The sequence below is a fragment of the Callospermophilus lateralis genome, chromosome 7, assembly GCF_048772815.1.
Source record: "Callospermophilus lateralis isolate mCalLat2 chromosome 7, mCalLat2.hap1, whole genome shotgun sequence".
NCBI classification, from domain to species: Eukaryota; Metazoa; Chordata; class Mammalia; order Rodentia; family Sciuridae; genus Callospermophilus; species Callospermophilus lateralis.
The window spans coordinates 31,377,915-31,397,637 of NC_135311.1; positions in this window are offsets into that span (position 1 = coordinate 31,377,915).

Sequence of the window (19,723 nt, forward strand, 5' to 3'; positions counted from 1 at the left end):
TGTTTGATATAGAGTTCCAACTACATCTATCCATATAAAGAAAACAGAGTGAAACCTAAAAATTCAAACTGTTACTGCAAACGAATGTTGCAACCTATAAGAACGATATTTGGGCATCCAAGTGGGATTGTGTACTGATCATGACCTGAAAGTATCATGAATATTGAATGAAAAAATATATGTTGAGATTTCAGGAGCCTATAGTTTTATGGAAGCTTGGCAACCGCTTTCGATGAGAATGTTACTCACCAGTCTCTGCTTAAGGCTACATCAAGAAAAAAACAAACCTTATAGATTGAACGTAGAACTACTTTATTGTGTCAAGTTTCAAAAAGCTAGCACAAACCGTGTTTGATTTAGAGTTCCAACTATATCTATTAATATGTAGAAAAGAGAGTGAAACCTAAAAATTCAAACTGTTACTGCAAACGAATGCTTCAATATTACAGAACGAAATTTGGGCATCCAAGTTGGATTGGTGTTCTGATCATTACTTGAACGTATCATGATAATTGGATGAAAAAATATATGTTGAGATTTCAGGAGACTGTAGTTTTTGGAAGCTTCGCAACCCATTTTAATGAAAGTGTTTTTCTTCATTCACTGCTTATGAGATTGAACCTTAGAGATAGAACATAGAAATACTTTATTTTGTCACGTTTTAAGAAGCTAGCACAAACCGTGTTTGATTTAGATTTCCAACAACATATATCGATATGGAGAAAACAGAGTGAAACCAAAAATTCAAACTGTTACTGCAAACGAATGCTTCAACCTAGAAGAACAAAATTTGGTCATCCAAGTGGGATTGGTGTACTGATCATTACCTGAAAGTATGACTAAGATTGGATGAAAAAATTGATGTTAGGATTTCAGGAGACTGTCGTTTTTTGGAAGCTTGGCAACCCATTTAAATAAAAGTGTTTTTTTCATTCTCTGCTTAGGTCTACTTGAAGAGGAAACAAAACATAAAGATAGAACATAGAACTACATTATTGTGTCAAGTTTCATGATGCTAGCTACAACCGTGTTTGATTTGGAGTCCCAAATATATCTATCAATATAGGAGAAAACAGAGTGAAACCTAAAAATTAAAACTGTTACTGGAAACGAATGCATCAACCTAGAAAAACGAAATTTGGGCATCCAAGTTGGATTGGTGTTCAGATCATTACCTGAAAGTACATGATGATTGAATGAAAAAGTTTTGTTGAGATTTTAGGAGATGGTAGTTTTTTGGAAGCTTGGCAACCCCTTTCAATGAAAGTCTTTTTCGTCATTCTCTGCTTAGGTCTACATCAAGAAAAAACAAACATTAGAGATACAAAGTAGAAATACTTTATTGTGTCAAGTTTCAAGAAGTTAGCACAAACCGTGTTTGATTTATAGTTCCAACTAAATCTATCAATAAAGAAGAAAACGGAGTGAAATCTAAAAATTCAAACTGTTACCACAAAGGAATGCTTAATCAAAAAGAACGAAATTTGGGCGTCCAAGTGGGATTGGTGTACTGATCATTACATGAAAGTATCATGAAGATTGGAGGAAAAAATACATATTGAGACTTCAGGAGACTAGTTTTTTGGAAGCTTGGCAAACCATTTGAAAACAAGTGTTTTTCGTCATTCTCTGCTTAGGTGTACATCAAGAGGAAACAAACCTTAGAGATAGAATGTCAACCTACTTTATTGTGTCAAGTTTCAAGATGCTAACAACAACCGTGTTTGATTTAGAGTTCCATCTACATCTATCAATTTGGAGAAAACAGACTGAAACCTAAAAATTCAAACTGTTGCTGCAAACGAATGCTTCAAGCCAGAAGAACGAAATTTGGGCATTTATGAGGGATTGGCGTACTGATTACTACCTGAAAGTATCAAAGATAGGATGAATAAATATATGTTGAGATTTCAGGAGAGTGTAGTTTTTGGAAGCTTGGCAACCCATTTCAATGAAAGTGTTTTTCATCATTCTCTGCTTAGGTCGTCATCAAGAGGAAACAAACCTTAGAGATAAACGTACAACTACTTTATTGGGTCAAGTTTCAAGAATCTAGCACAAACCGTGTTTGATTTAGACTTCCAACTACATCTATCAAATTGGAGAAAACGGAGTGAAAAATAAAAATTCAAACTGTTACTGCAAACGAATGCTTCAACCTAGAAGAATGAAATTTGGCGTCCAATTGGGATTAGTGTACTTATCATTACCTGAAAGTATCATGAAGATTGGATGAAAAAATACATGTTGAAATTTTATGAGACTGAAGATTTCGGGAAGCTTGGCAACCCCTTTCAATGAAGATGTTATTCACCAGTCTCTGCTTAAGGCTACATCAAGAAAAACAAACCTTAGAAATAGAACGTAGAACTTCTATATTGTGTCAAGTTTCAAGAAGCTAGCACAAACCGTGTTTGATTTAGAGGTCCAACTACATCTATCAAAACGGAGAAAACAGAGTGAAACCTAAAAATTCAAACTATTGCTGCAAACAAATCCTTCAACATAGAAGAAAGGAATGTAGGCGTCTAAGTGGGATTGGTGTACTGATCATTACCAGAAAGTATCAAAGATTGGATGAAAAAATATATGTTGAGATTTCAGGAGACTGTAGTGTTTTGGAAGTTTTGCATCCCATTTCAAATAAAGTGTTTTGCGTCATTCTCAGCTTATGTCTACATCAAGAGGAAAGAAAACATAAAGATAGAACGTAGAAGTACTTTATTGTGTCAAGTTTCAAGAAGTTAGCACAAACCTTGTCTGCTTTAGAGTTCCAACTACATCTATCAATATAAGAGAAAACGGAGTGAAACCTAAAAATTCAAAGGGTTACCGCAAACGAAGGCTTCAACTAAGAAGAATAAAATTTGGGCTTTCAAGTGGGATTTGTGTACTTATAATTACCTGAAAGTGTCATAAAGATTGGAGGAAAAAATATATGTTGAGATTTCAGGAGACTGTAGTTTTTTGGAAGCTTGGCAACCCATTTCAGTTAAACTGTTTGTCGTCGTTCTCTGCTTAGGCCTACATCAAGAGGAAACAAACCTTAAAGATAGAATGTAGAACTCCTTTATTGTGTCACGATTCAAGAAGCTAGCACATACCGTGTTTGATATAGAGTTGGAACTACATCTATCAATACAGGAGAAAACGGAGTGAAACCTAAAAATTCAAACTGTTACCGCAAATGAATGCCTCAACTAAAAGAAAGAAATTTGGGTGTCCAAGTGGGATTGGTGTACTTATCATTACCTGAAAGTATCTTGAAGATTGGATGAAAAAATATATGTTGAGATTTTAGGAGACTGAAGTTTTATGGAACTCTGGCAACCCCTTTCAATGAAAGTGTCATTCACCAGTCTCTGCATACGGCTTCATCAAAAGAAAACAAACCTCAGAGATAGAACGTAGAACTACTGTATTGTGTCAAGTTTCAAGATGCCGGCAACAACCCTGTTTGATTTCGAGTTCAAACTACATCTATCAATATAGGAGAGAACAGAGTGAAACCTAAAAATTCAAACTGTTACTGCAAACGAATGCTTCAACCTAGAAGAACAAATTTTGGGCATCCAAGTTGGATTTCTGTACTGATCATTACATGAAAATATCATGAAGATTGGATGAAAAAATATATGTTGAGTTTTCAGGAGGCTGTAGTTTTTTGGAAGCTTAGCAAAAACTTTCAATGAAAGTGTTTTTCGCCAGTGTCTGCTTAGTGATATATCATGAGGAATCAACCTTAAAGACAGAACGTAGAACTGCTTTATTGTGTCAAGTTTCAAGAAGCTAGCACAAACCGTGTTTGATTTAGAGTTAGAACTACATCTATCAATACAGGAGAAAACAGAGTAAAACCTAAAAATTCAAACTGTTACTGCAAACAAATGCTTCAACTTCGAAGAACGAATTGTGGGCATCCAAGTGGGAGTGGTGTACTGATCATTCCCTGAAAGTATCAGGAATTATGGAAGAAAAAATTAAATGTTGAGATTTTAGGAGACTGTAGTTTTTTGGAAGCTTGGCTACCCCTTTCAATGAAAGTGTTTTTCGTTAGTCTCTGCTTATGTCTACATCAATAGGAAACAAAACTTAGAGATAGAACGTAGAACTACTTTATTTTGTCAAGTTTCAAGAAGCTAGCACATACCGTGTTTGATTTAGAGTTCGACTACATCTATCAATATAGGAGAAAACAGAGTGAAACCTAAAAATTCAAACTGCTACTGCAAACTAATGCTTCAACTCAAAAAAATAAAATTTTTGCATCCAATTGGGATTGGTGTACTGATCGTTACCTGAAAGTGTCATGAAGATTGGATGAAAAAATATATGTTGAGAATTCAGGAGGCTGTATTTTTCTGGAAGCTTGGCAACCCCTTTCAATGAAAGTTTTGTTCGCCAGTCACTGCTTAGTGCTACATCATGAGGAAACAAACCTTAGAGATAGAACATAGAACTGCTTTATTGTGTCAAGTTTCAAGAAGCTAGCAAAAACGTGTTTGATTTAGAGTTCCAACTACATCTATCTATATAGGAAAAAACAGAGTGACACCTAAAAATTCAAACTGTTACTGAAAACAAATGCTTTAACCAGAAGGACGAAATTTGCTCTTCAAAGTGAAATTCGTGTACTGATTATTACCTGAAAATATCATGAAGATTGGATGAAAAAATATATGTTCAGATTTCAGGAGACTGTAGTTTTTTGGAAGTTTTGCAACCCCTTTCAATGAAACTGTTTTTGGACAGTTTCTGCTTAGTGCTACATGATGAGGAAACAAACCTTAGAGATAGAACATAGAACTGCTTTATTGTGTCAAGTTTCAAGAAGCTAGCAAAAACGTGTTTGATTTAGAGTTCCTACTACATCTATCTATATAGGAGAAAACAGAGTGAAACCTAAAAATTCAAACTGTTTCTGAAAACGAATGCTTCAACCTAGAAGAACAAATTTTGGGCATCCAAGTTGGATTTCTGTACTGATCATTACATGAAAATATCATGAAGATTGGATGAAAAAATATATGTTGAGTTTTCAGGAGGCTGTAGTTTTTTGGAAGCTTAGCAAAAACTTTCAACGAAAGTGTTTTTCGCCAGTGTCTGCTTAGTGATACATCATGAGGAAACAACCTTAAAGATAGAACATAAATCTGCTTTATTGTGTCAAGTTTCAAGAAGCTAGCACAAACCGTGTTTGATGTAGAGTTAGAACTACATCTATCAATACAGGAGAAAACAGTAAAACCTAAAAATTCAAACTGTTACTGCAAACAAATGCTTCAACCTAGAAGAACGAAATGTGGGCATCCAAGTGGGAGTGGTGTACTGATCATTCCCTGAAAGTATCAGGAATTATGGAAGAAAAAATTAAATGTTGAGATTTTAGGAGACTGTAGTTTTTTGGAAGCTTGGCAACCCCTTTCAATGAAAGTGTTTTTCGTTAGTCTCTGCTTATGTCTACATCAATAGGAAACAAAACTTAGAGATAGAACGTAGAAGTACTTTATTGTGTCAAGATTCAAGAAGCTAGCACAACCGTGTTTGATATAGAGTTTGAACTACATCTATCAATATAGGAGAAAACAGAGTGAAACCTAATCATTCAAACTGTTACTGCAAAGAAATGCTTTAACCTAGAAGAACGAAATTTTGGCATCCAAGTGAGATTGGTGTGCTGATCATTACCTGAAAGTATCATGAAGATTGTATGAAAAAATATATGTTGATATTTCAGAAGACTGTAGTTTTTTGGAAGCTTAGCAACCGCTTTCAATGAAAGTGTTGTTCGTTACTCTCTGCTTAGGTCTACATCAAAAGAAAATAAACCTTAGGGATAGAACGTAGAACTACTTTATTGTGTCAAGTTTCAAGAAGCTAGCACAAACCGTGTTTGATATAGAGTTCGAAATTAATCTATCTATATAAGAGAAAACAGAGTGAAACCTAAAATTTCAAAATGTTACTGCAAACAAATGCTTCAACCAGAAGAACGAAAATTGGGCATCCAAGTGGGAGTCGTGTACTGATCATTCCCTGAAAGTATCATGAAGATTGGATGAAAAAATATATTTGAGATTTCGGAGACTGTAGTTTTTTGGAAGCTTGGGAACCCCTTTCAATGAAAGTGTTTTTCATTAGTCCCCGCTTAGGTCTACATCAAGAGGAAACAAACCGTAGAGATAGATTGTACAACTACTTTATTGTGTCAAGTTTAAAGAAGCTAGCACAAACCGTGTTTCATTTAGAGGTCGAACTACACTATCAATATAGGAGAAAACAGAGTTGAACCTGAAAATTCAAACTGTTACTAAAACGAATGCTTCAACCTAGAAGAATGAAATTTGGGCATCCAAGTGGGATTGGTGTACTGATCATTAGATGAAAGTATCATGAAGATTGGATGAAAAAATATATGTTGAGATTTCAGCAGACTGTAGTTTTTTGGAAGCTTGAAACCCCTTTCAACTAAATTGCATTTCGTTAGTCTCTGCTTAAGTCTACATCAAAAAAAAAAAACAACCTTAGAGATAGAACGTAGAACTACTATATTGTGTCAAGTTTCAAGAAGCTATCACAAACTGAGTTCGATATAGAGTTCGAAATCCATCTATAAATATAGGAGAAAACAGAGTGAATCTTAAAAATTCAAACTCTTACTGCAAACAAATGCTTCAACCTAGAAGAAAGAAATTTTGGCATCCAAGTGGGGGTGGTGTACTGATCATTAACTGAAAGTATCAGGAAGATTGGATGAAAAAATATATGTTGAGAATTCAGGAGACAGTAGATTTTGGAAGCATGGCATCCCCTTTCATTTAAAGTGTTTTTCGTTAGTCTCTGCTTATGTCTACATCAAGAGGAAACAAACCTTAGACATAGAATGTAGAACTAGTTTATTGTGTCAAGTTTCAAGAAGCTAGGACAAACCGTGTTTTATTTAGAGTTCGAACTACATCTATCAATATAGGAGAAAAGAGAGTTCAACCTAAAAATTCAAACTGTTACTAAAACGAATGCTTCAACCTAGAAGAACGAAATTTGGGCTTTCAAGTGGGATTGGTGTACTGATCATTACCTGAAAGTATCATGAAGATTGGATGAAAAAATATTTTTGAGATTTCAGAAGAATATAGTTATTTCGAACCTTGGAAACCCCTATCAAAAAGTGTTTTTCGCCAGTCTCTGCTTAGGGCTACATCAAGAAGAAAACAACATTAGAGACAGAACCTAGAACAAGTTTATTGTGTCAAGTTTCATGAAGCTAGCACAAACCGTTTTGATTTAGAGTTTGAACTACATCTATCAATATAGGAGAAAACAGAGTAATATCTAAAAATTCAAACTGTTACTGCAAACTAATGCTTCAACCTAAAGAATGAAATTTGGGCATTCAAGTGGAATTGGTGTACTGATCGTTACCTGAATGTATCATGATGATTGGATGAAAAAATATATGTTGAGATTTCAGGAGGCTGTAGTTATTTCTAAGTTTGGCAACCCCTTTCAATGAAACGGTTTTACGCCAGTGTCTGCTTAGTGCTACATCATGAGGAAATAAACCTTAGAGATAGAACGTAGAACTGCTTTTTTGTGTCAAGTTTCAAGAAGCTAGCAAAAACCGAGTTTGATATAAAGTTCGAACTACATCTATCAATATAGGAGAAAACAGAGTGAATCCAAAAAATTCAAACTGTTACTGCAAACAATTTCTTCAACCTAGAAGAACGAAATTTGGGTGTCCATGTAAAAGTGTTGTACTGATCATTATCTGAAAGTATCAGGAAGATTGGATGAAAAAATACATGTTGAGATTTCAGGAGACAGTAGTTTTTTGGAAGCTGGCAACCCATTTCAATGAAAGTGTTTTTCGTCATTCTCTGTTTAGGTCTACATCAAGAGGAAAAAAAAACATAAAGATAGAACGTAGAACTACTTTATTGTGTCAAGTTCATGATACTAGACACAACCGTGTTTGATTAAGAGTGCCAAATATATCTAACAATATAGGAGAAAACAGAGTGAAACCTAAAAATTCAAACTAATACTGTAAACGAATGCTTCAAACAAGAAGAACGAAATTTGGGCATCCAAGTTGAATTGGAGTACTGATCATTACCTGAAAATATCACGAAGATTGGATGAAAAAAAAACATGTTGAGATAGCAAGAGACTGTCGTTTTTTGGAAGTTTGGCAACCCATTTCAATTAAAGTGCTTTTCGTCATTCTCTGCTTAGGTCTACATCAAGAATAAACAAACATTAGAGATAAAACGTAGAAATACTTTATTGTGTCAAGTTTCAAGAAGTTAGCACAAACCTTGTTTGATGTAGAGTTCCAAAAATATCTATCATATATGGGAAAAATGGAGTGAAACCTAAAAATTCAAATTGTTACCACAAACGAATGCTTTAACTAAGAATAACGAAATTTGCACGTCCAAGTGGCATTGGTGTACTGATCATTACCTGAAATAATCATTAAGATTGGATCAAAATATATATGTTGATATTTCAGGAGACTGAAGTTTTTTGGAAGCTTGGCAACCCATTTCAATGAAAGTATTATTCACCAGTCTCTGCGTAAGCTACGTCAAAAGGAAACAAACGTCTGAGATGGAAGGTTGAAATACTTTATTGTGTCAAGCTTCAAGAAGCTAGCACAAACCGTGTTTGATTTAGAGTTCCAACGATATCTATCATATGGAGAAAACAGAGTGAAACCAAAAAATTCAAACTGTTACTGCAAACGAATGCTTCAATCTAGAAGAACAGAATTTGGGTGTCCAATTGGGATTGGTGTACTGATCCTTACCTGAAATTATCATTAAGATTGGATCAAAATATATATGTTGATATTTCAGGAGACTGAAGTTTTTTGGAAGCTTGGCAACCCCTTTCAATGAAAGTATTATTCACCAGTCTCTGCGTAAGCAACGTCAAAAGGAAACGAACGTCTGAGATAGAAGGTTGAAATACTTTATTGTGTCAAGCTTCAAGAAGCTAGGACAAACTGTGTTTGATTTAGAGTTCCAACCACATCTATCAATATGGAGAAAACAGAGTGAAACCTAAAATTCAAACTGTTACTGCAAACGAATGCTTTAACCTAGAAGAACGGAATTTCATCGTCCAAGTGGCATTGGTGTACTGATCATCACCTGAAAGAATCATGAAGATTGGATGAAAAAAAAGTTGTAGAGATTTCAGGAGACTGTACTTTTTTGGAAGCTTGGCAACCCATTTTAATGAAAGTGTTTTTCGTCATTCTCTGCTTAGGTCTACATCAAGAGGAAAAAAAAACATAAAAATAGAACGTAGAACTAATTTATTGTGTCAAGTTTCAAGATGCTAGCTACATGCGTGTTTGACTTAGAGTTCCAAATACATCTATCAATGTAGGGGAAAACAGAGTCAAACCTAAAAATTGAAACTGTTACTGAAAACGAATGCTTTAACCTAGAAGAACAAAATTTGTGCTTCCAAGTGGAATTGGTGTACTGATCATTACCTGAAAGTATCATGAAAATTGGATAAAAAAATATATGTTGAGATTTCAGGAGAGTGTAGTTTTTGGAAGCTTTTCAACCCATTTCAATGAAAGAGGTTTTTGTCATTCTCTGCTTAGGTCTACATTAAGAGGAAAGAAAACATAAAGATAGAACATAGAACTACTATATTGTGTAAAGTTTCGAGATGCTAGGAACAAACGTGTTTGATTTAGACTTGAACTACATCTAGCAATATAGGAGAAAACAGAGTGAAACCTAAGAATTCAAACTGTTACTGCAAACGAATGCTTCAAACTAGATGGACGAAATTTGGGCGTCCTAGTGGGATTGGTGTAGTGATCATTACCTGAAAGTATCATGAAGATTGGATGAAAAAATATATGTTGAGATTTCAGGAGACTGTAGTTTTTTGGAAGCTTGGCAACCCATTTCAATGAAAGAGGTTTTCGTCATTCTCTGCTTAGGTCTACATGAAGAGGAAACAAAACAAAAAGTTAGAACGTAGAACTACTATATTGTGTAAAGTTTCAAGATGGTAGCAACAACCTTGTTTGATTTAAAGTCCCAACTACATCTATCAATATAGGAGAAAACAGAGTGAAACCTAAAAATTCAATCTTTTACTGCAAACAAATGCTTTAACCAGAAGAACAAAAATTGGGCATCCAAGTGGGATTGGTGTACTGATCATTACCTGAAAGAATCATGAAGATTGGATGAAAAAATAAATGTTGAGATTTCAGGAGGCTGTAGTTATTTCTAAGCTTGGCAACCTCTTTCAATGAAATGGTTTTACGCCAGTGTCTGCACAGTGCTACATCATGAGGAAATAATCCTTAGAGATAGAACGTAGAACTGCTTTATTGTGTCAAGTTTCAAGAAGCTAGCAAAAACCGAGTTTGTTATAAAGTTTGAACTACATCTATCAATATAGGAGAAAACAGAGTGAAACCTAAAAATTCAAACTGTTACTGCAAACGAATGCTTTATCCTAGAAGAACGAAATTTGGGTATGCAAATCAGATTGGAGTACTGATCATTACCTGAAAATATCACGAAGATTGGATGAAAAAATACATGTTGAGATTGCAGGAGACTGTCGTTTTTTGGAAGCTTGGCAACCCCTCTCAATGAAAGTGTTTTTCGCCAGTCTCTGGTTAAGGCTAGATCAAGAGGAAACAATCCTTAGAGACATAACGTAGAACTAGTTTTTTGTGTCAAGTTCCAAGAAGCTAGCACAAACTGTGTTTGATTTAGAGTTCGAACTACATCTATCAATATAGGAGAAAATAGAGTGAAACCTAAAAATTCAAATTGTTACCACAAAGTAATGCTTTAACTAAGAATAACGAAATTTGCGTGTCCAAGTGGCATTGGTGTACTGATCATTACCTGAAATTATCATTAAGATTGGATCAAAATATATATGTTGATATTTCAGGAGACTGAAGTTTTTTGGAAGCTTGGCAACCCCTTTCAATGAAAGTATTATTCACCAGTCTCTGCGTAAGCTACTTCAAAAGGAAACAAAGATCTGAGATGGAAGGTTGAAATACTTTATTGTGTCAAGCTTCAAGAAGCTAGCACAAACCGTGTTTGATTTAGAGTTCCAAAGATATCTATCAATATGGAGAAAACAGAGTGAAACCAAAAAATTCAAACTGTTGCTGCAAACGAATGCTTCAATCTAGAAGAACAGAATTTGGGTGTCCAATTGGGATTGGTGTACTGATCCATACCTGAAAGGATCATGAAGATTGGATGAAAAAATATATGTTGAGATTTCAGGAGACTGTAGTTTTTTGGGAGCTCGGCAACCCCTTTAAAATGAAAGTTTTATTCACCAGTCTCTGCTTAAGGCTACATCAAGAGGAAACAATCCTGAAAGATAGAACGTAGAACTACTTTCTTGTGTGAAGTTTCAAGAAGCTACAACAAACCATGTTTGATTTAGAGTTCCAACCACATCTATCAATATGGAGAAAACAGAGTGAAACCTAAAATTCAAACTGTTACTGCAAACAAATGCTTTAACCTAGAAGAACGGAATTTCATCGTCCAAGTGAGATTCGTGTACTGATCATCACCTGAAAGAATCATGAAGATTGGATGAAAAAATAGTTGTAGAGATTTCAGGAGACTGTACTTTTTGGAAGCTTGGCAACCCACTTCAATGAAAGTGTTTTTCGTCATTCTCTGCTTAGGTCTACATCAAGAGGAAAAAAACATAAAAATAGAACGTAGAACTAATTTATTGTGTCAAGTTTCAAGATGCTAGCTACATGCGTGTTTGACTTAGAGTTCCAAATACATCTATCAATGTAGGGGAAAACAGAGTCAAACCTAAAAATTGAAACTGTTAATGAAAACGAATGCTTTAACCTAGAAGAACAAAATTTGTGCTTCCAAGTGGAATTGGTGTACTGATCATTACCTGAAAGTATCATGAAAATTGGATAAAAAAATATATGTTGAGATTTCAGGAAATTGTAGTTTTTGGAAACTTTTCAATCCATTTCAATGAAAGAGGTTTTTGTCATTCTCTGCTTAGGTCTACATTAAGAGGAAAGAAAACATAAAGATAGAACATAGAACTACTATATTGTGTAAAGTTTCGAGATGCTAGGAACAAACGTGTTTGATTTAGACTTGAACTACATCTAGCAATATAGGAGAAAACAGAGTGAAACCTAAAAGTTCAAACTGTTACTGCAAACGAATGCTTCAAACTAGAAAGACGAAATTTGGGCGTCCAAGTGGGATTGGTGTAGTGATCATTACCTGAAAGTATCATGAAGATTGGATGAAAAAATATATGTTGAGATTTCAGGAGACTGTAGTTTTTTGGAAGCTTGGCAACCCATTTCAATGAAAGAGGTTTTCGTCATTCTCTGCTTAGGTCTACATGAAGAGGAAACAAAACAAAAAGTTAGAACGTAGAACTACTATATTGTGTAAAGTTTCAAGATGGTAGCAACAACCTTGTTTGATTTAAAGTCCCAACTACATCTATCAATATAGGAGAAAACAGAGTAAAACCTAAAAATTCAAACTGTTACTGCAAACAAATGCTTTAACCAGAAGAACAAAAATTGGGCATCCAAGTGGGATTGGTGTACTGATCATTACCTGAAAGTATCATGAAGATTAGATGAAAAAATATATGTTCAGATTTCAGGAGACTGTAGTTTTTTGGAAGTTTTGCAACCCCTTTCAATGAAAGTGTTTTTGGCCAGTTTCTGCTTAGTGCTACATGATGAGGAAACAAACCTTAGAGATAGAACATAGAACTTCTTTATTGTGTCAAGTTTCAAGAAGCTAGCAAAAACGTGTTTGATTTAGAGTTCCTACTACATCTATCTATATAGGATAAAACAGAGTGAAACCTAAAAATTCAAACTGTTACTGCAAACAAATGCTTTAACCAGAAGAACGAAAATTGGGCATCCATGTGGGATTGGTGTACTGATCATTACCTGAAAGTATCATGAAGATTGGATGAAAAAAATATATTGAGATTTCAGGAGACAGTAGTTTTTTGGAAGCTTGGCAACCCCTTTCAATGAAAGAGTTTTTCGTTATTCCCTGCTTATGTCTACATCAAGAGGAAACAAACCTTAGAGATAGAATGTAGAACTAGTTTATTGTGTCAAGTTTCAAGAAGCTAGGACAAACCGTGTTTGATTTAGAGTTCGAACTACATCTATCAATATAGGAGAAAAGCGAGTTGAACCTAAAAATTCAAACTGTTACTAAAACGAGTGCTTCAACCTAGAAGAACGAAATTTGGGCATTCAAGTGGGATTGGTGTACTGATCATTACCTGAAAGTACCATGAAGATTGGATGAAAAAATATTTTTGAGATTTCAGAAGAATGTAGTTGTTTCGAACCTTGGAAACCCCTATCAAAAAGTGTTTTTCGCCAGTCTCTGCTTAGGGCTACATCAAGAAGAAAACAACTTTAGAGAGAGAACTTATTGTGTCAAGTTTCATGAAGCTAGCACAAACCGTTTTGATTTAGAGTGCGAACTACATCTATCAATATAGGAGAAAACAGAGTAAAATCTAAAAATTCAAACTGTTACTGCAAACTAATGCTTCAACCTAGAAGAATGAAATTTGGGCATTCAAGTGGAATTGGTGTACTGATCATTACCTGAATGTATCATGAAGATTGGATGAAAAAATAAATGTTGAGATTTCAGGAGGCTGTAGTTTTTTCTAAGCTTGGCAACCCCTTTCAATGAAATGGTTTTACGCCAGTGTCTGCTTAGTGCTACATCATGAGGAAATAAACCTTAGAGATAGAACGTAGAACTGCTTTATTGTGTCAAGTTTCAAGAAGCTAGCAAAAACCGAGTTTGTTATAAATTTCGAACTACATCTATCAATATAGGAGAAAACAGAGTGAAACCTAAAAATTCAAACTGTTACTGCAAACGAATGCTTTATCCTAGAAGAACGAAATTTGGGCATGCAAATCAGATTGGAGTACTGATCATTACCTGAAAATATCACGAAGATTGGATTAAAAAATACATGTTGAGATTGCAGGAGGCTGTCGTTTTTTGGAAGCGTGGCAACCCCTCTCAATGAAAGTGTTTTTCGCCAGTCTCTGCTTATGGCTAGATCAAGAGGAAACAAACCTTAGAGACACAACGTAGAACTAGTTTTTTGTGTCAAGTTCCAAGAAGCTAGCACAAACTGTGTTTGATTTAGAGTTCGAACTACATCTATCAATATAGGAGAAAATAGAGTGAAACCTAAAAATTCAAATTGTTACCACAAACGAATGCTTTAACTAAGAATAACGAAATTTGCGCGTCCAAGTGGCATTGGTGTACTGATCATTACCTGAAATTATCATTAAGATTGGATCAAAATATATATGTTGATATTTCAGGAGACTGAAGTTTTTTGGAAGCTTGGCAACCCCTTTCAATGAAAGTATTATTCACCAGTCTCTGCGTAAGCTATGTCAAAAGCAAACGAACGTCTGAGATAGAAGGTTGAAATACTTTATTGTGTCAAGCTTCAAGAAGCTAGGACAAACTGTGTTTGATTTAGAGTTCCAACCACATCTATCAATATGGAGAAAACAGAGTGAAACCTAAAATTCAAACTGTTACTGCAAACGAATGCTTTAACCTAGAAGAACGGAATTTCATCGTCCAAGTGGCATTGGTGTACTGATCATCACCTGAAAGAATCATGAAGATTGTTTGAAAAAAAAGTTGTAGAGATTTCAGGAGACTGTACTTTTTTGGAAGCTTGGCAACCCATTTTAATGAAAGTGTTTTTCGTCATTCTCTGCTTAGGTCTACATCAAGAGGAAAAAAAAACATAAAAATAGAACGTTGAACTAATTTATTGTGTCAAGTTTCAAGATGCTAGCTACATGCGTGTTTGACTTAGAGTTCCAAATACATCTATCAATGTAGGGAAAAACAGAGTGATACCTAAAAATTGAAACTGTTACTGCAAACGAATGCTTTAACCTAGAAGAACAAAATTTGCGCTTCCAAGTGGAATTGGTGTACTGATCATTACCTGAAAGTATCATGAAGATTGGATAAAAAAATATATGTTGAGATTTCAGGACAGTGTAGTTTTTGGAAGCTTGGCAACCCATTTCAATGAAAGAGGTTTTTGTCATTCTCTGCTTACGTCTACATGAAGAGGAAACAAAACATAAAGATAGAACATAGAACTACTATATTGTGTAAAGTTTCAAGATGCTAGGAACAACTGTGTTTGATTTAGACTTGAACTACATCTATCTATATAGGAGAAAACAGAGTGAAACCTAAGAATTCAAACTGTTACTGCAAACGAATGCTTCAAACTAGAAGGACGAAATTTTGGCTTCCAAGTGGGATTCGTGTAGTGATCATTACCTGAAAGTATCATGAAGATTGGATGAAAAAATATATGTTGAGATTTCAGGAGACTGTAGTTTTTTGGAAGCTTGGCAACCCATTTCAATGAAAGAGGTTTTCGTCATTCTCTGCTTAGGTCTACATGAAGAGGAAACAAAACATAAAGTTAGAACGTAGAACTACTATATTGTGTAAAGTTTCAAGATGGTAGCAACAACCTTGTTTGATTTAAAGTCCCAACTACATCTATCAATATAGGAGAAAACAGAGTGAAACCTAAAAATTCAAACGGTTTCCGCAAGCGAATGTTTCAACCTATAAGAGCGACATTTGGGCATCCAAGTTGGATTGGTGTTCTGATCATTACCTGAAAGTATCATGATGATCGGATAAAAAAATTATGTTGAGATTTCAGGAGAATCTCATCTTTTGGAAGCTTGGCAAACCATTTCAATGAAAGTGTTTTTCGTCATTCTCTGCTTAGGTCTACATCAAGAAAAAACTAACATTAGAGATACAATGTAGAAATACTTTTTTGTGTCAATTTTCAAGAAGTTAGCACAAACCGTGTTTTATATAGAGTTCCAACTACATCTATCTATATATGAGAAAACAGAGTGAAACCTAAAAATTCAAACTGTTACCGCAAATGAATGCTTCAACTAAAAGAAAGAAATTTAGGCGTCCAAGTGGGATTGGTGTACTTATCATTACCTGAAAGTATCATGAAGATTGGATGAAAAAAATATGTTGAGATTTCAGGAGACTGAAGTTTTATGGAACCCTGGCAACCCCTTTCAATGAAAGTGTTATTCACCAGGCTTTGCGTAAGGCTTCATCAAGAGAAAACAAACCTTAGAGATAGAACGTAGAACTACTTTACTGTGTCAAGTTTCAAGATGCCAGCTACAACCCTGTTTGATTTTGAGTTCAAACTACATCTATCAATACAGGAGAGAACAGAGTGAAACCTAAAAATTCAAACTGTTACTGCAAACAAATGCATCAACTGATAAGAATGAAATTTGGGCATCCACGTGGGAGTGGTGTACTGATCATTACCTGAAAGTATCAGGAAGATTGGATGAAAAAACACATGTTAAGGTTTCAGGAGACTGTAGTTTTTTGGAAGCTTGGCAACCCCTTTCAATGAATGTGTTTTTCATTAGTCTCTGATTATGTCTACATCAAGAGGAAACAAACCTTAGAGATAGAACTTAGAACTACATAATTGTTTCAAGTTTCAAGAAGCTAGCACAAACCGTGTTTGATATAGAGTTCCAACGACATCTATCAATATGTAGAAAACAGAGTGAAACCTAAAAATTCAAACTGATACTGAAAACGTATGCTTCAACCTAGTAGAACGAAATTTGGGCATGCATGTTGGATTGGTGTACTGATCATTTCCTGAAAGTGTCATGAAGATTGGATGAAAAAATACATGCTGAGATTTCAGGAGACTGTACTTTTATGGAAGCTTGGCAAACCCTTTCAATGAAAGTGTTATTCACCAGTCTCTGCGTAAAGCTACATCAAGAGGAAACAAACCTTAGAGATAGAACGTAGAACTACTTTATTGAATCAACTTTCAAGAAGCTTGGCAAATTATTTCAATGAAAGTGTGATTCATCAGACTCTACGTAAGGCTGCATCAAGAGAAATCTAAACTTAGAGATAGAACGTAGATCTATTTTATTGTTTCAGGTTTCAAGAAGCTAGCACAAACCGTGTTTGATTTTGAATTCCAACTACATCTATCAATATGGAGAAAACAGAGTGAAACTTAAAAATTCAAACTGTTACCGCAAACGAAAGCATCCAATAAGAAGAACAAAATGTGGGCATCCAATTGGGATTGGTGTACTGATCATTACCTGAAAGTATTTTGAAGACTGGAGGAAAGTTTTATGGAAGATTGGCAACCACTTTCAATGAAAGTATTATTCACCAGTCTATGCGTAGGGCTACATCAAGAGGAAACAAACATTAGAGAGAGAACGTAGAACTATTTTATTGTGTCAAGTTTCAAGACGCTAGCAACAACCGTGTTTCATTTAAAGTCCCAAGTATATCTATCAATATAGGAGAAAACAGAGTGAAACCTAAAAATTCAAACTTTTACTTCAAACAAATGCTAAAAACTAGAAGAACAAAATTTAGGCATCCAACTGGGATTGGTGTACTGATCTTTACCTGAATGTATCATGAAGTTTGGATGAAAAAATAGACGTTGGTGTTTTTGGAGACTGTATTTTTATGGAAGCTTGGCAACCCCTTTCAATGAAAGTGTTATTCACCAGTCTCTGCTTAAGGATACAACAAGAGGAAACAAACCTTAGACATAGAATATAGAACTCCTTTCTTGTGTCAAGTTTCAAGAAGCTAGCACAAACCTTTTTGATTCAGAGTTAAAAAGACATCTATCAATATGGAGAAAACAGAGTGAAACCTAAAAATTCAAACTGTTGCTGCAAACGAATGCTTCAACCTAGAAGAACGGAATTTAGGCATCCAAGTGGGATTGGAGTACTGGACATTACATGAAAGTATCATGAAGACTGGATGAAAAAATTTATGTTGAGATTTCAGGAGACTGAAGTTTTATGGAAGCTTGGCAACCAAGTTCAATGAAAGTGTTTTTCATCATTTTCTGCTTAGGTCTACATCAAGAAGAAACAAACATAAGAAATACATCAAAGAAATACTTTATTGTGTCAAGTTTCAAGAAGCTAGAAAAAACCGTGTTTGATTTAGAGTTTCAACTACATCTATCAATATGGAGAAAACAGAGTGAAACCTAACAATTCAAAATGTTACTGCAAACGAATGCTTCAACCTAGAAAAACGAAATTTGGACATCCAAGTGGGATTGGTGTACTGATCATTACCTGAAAGTATCATGAGGATTGGATGAAAAAAAATATGTTGAGATTTCAGGAGACTGTAGTTTTTTGGAAGATTGGCAACCCATTACAATTAAAGTGTTTTTCATCATTCTCTGCTTAGGTCTACATCAAGAGGAAAGAAAACATAAAGATAGAATGTTGAACTACATTATTGTGTCAAGTTTCAAGAAGTTAGCACAAACCGTGTTTGATTTAGAGTTGCAACTATATCTAACAATAAAGGAGAAAATGAAGTGAAACCTAATAATTCAAACTGTCACCTCAAACAAATGCTTCAACTAAGAAAATCAAAATGTGGGCATCCAAGTGGGATTGGTGTACTGATCTTTACCTGAAAGTATCATGAAGATTGGATGAAAAAATATATGTTGAGATTTCAGGAGACAGACGTTTTATGGAAGCTTGGCAACCGCTTTAAATAAAAGTTTTATTCACCAGTCTCTGATTAAGGCTACATCAAGAGGAATCAAACCTTAGAGATAGAACGTAGAACTAGTTTCTTGTGTCAAGTTTCAAGAAGCAAACAAAAACTGTGTTTGATATAGAGTTCCAACGAAATCTATCAATATAAATAGAACAGAGTGAAACCTAAAAATTGAAACTGATACTGCAAACGAATGCTTCAACCTAGAAGAACGAAATTTGGGCATCCAATTTGGATTGGAGTTCTGACCATTATCTGAAAGTATCATGAAGTTGGATAAAAAAATACATGTTGAGATTTCAGGAGACTGTAGTTTTTGGAAGCTTGGCAACCCATTTCATTGAAAGTGTTTTTCATAATTCTCTTTAGGTCTACATCAAGAGGAAACAAACCTTACAGAAAAAACATAGAAATACTTCATTGTGTCAAGTTTTAAGAAGTTAGCACAAACAGTGTTTGATTTAGCTTTCCAACTACATCTATCAATAGAAAGAAAACAGAGTGAAACTTAAAAATTCAAACTATTACTGCAAACGAATGCTTCAACAAAGAAGAACAAAATTTGGGAGTCCAACTGGGATTGGTGTACTGATCATTACGTGAAAGTATGATGAATTGGATGAAAAAATACATGTTGAGATTTCAGGATCTGGGAATTATGGAAGCTTGGCAACCCCTTTGAATGAAAGTGTTTTTAACCAGTCTCTGCGTAAAGCTACATCAAGAGGAAACAAACCTTAGAGTTGGAACGTAGAACTACTTTAATGTGTCAAGTTTCAAGATGCTAGCAACAACCGTGTTTGATTTATACTTCCAACTACATCTATCAATATGGAGAAAACAATGTGAAACTGAAAAATTCAAAGTGTTACTGCAAACGAATGCTTCAACCTAGAAGAACAAAATTTGGGCGTCCAATTGGTATTGGTGTACTGATCATTACCTGAAAGTATCATGATGATTGGTTTAAAAAAAATGTATGCTTTGATTTCAGAAGA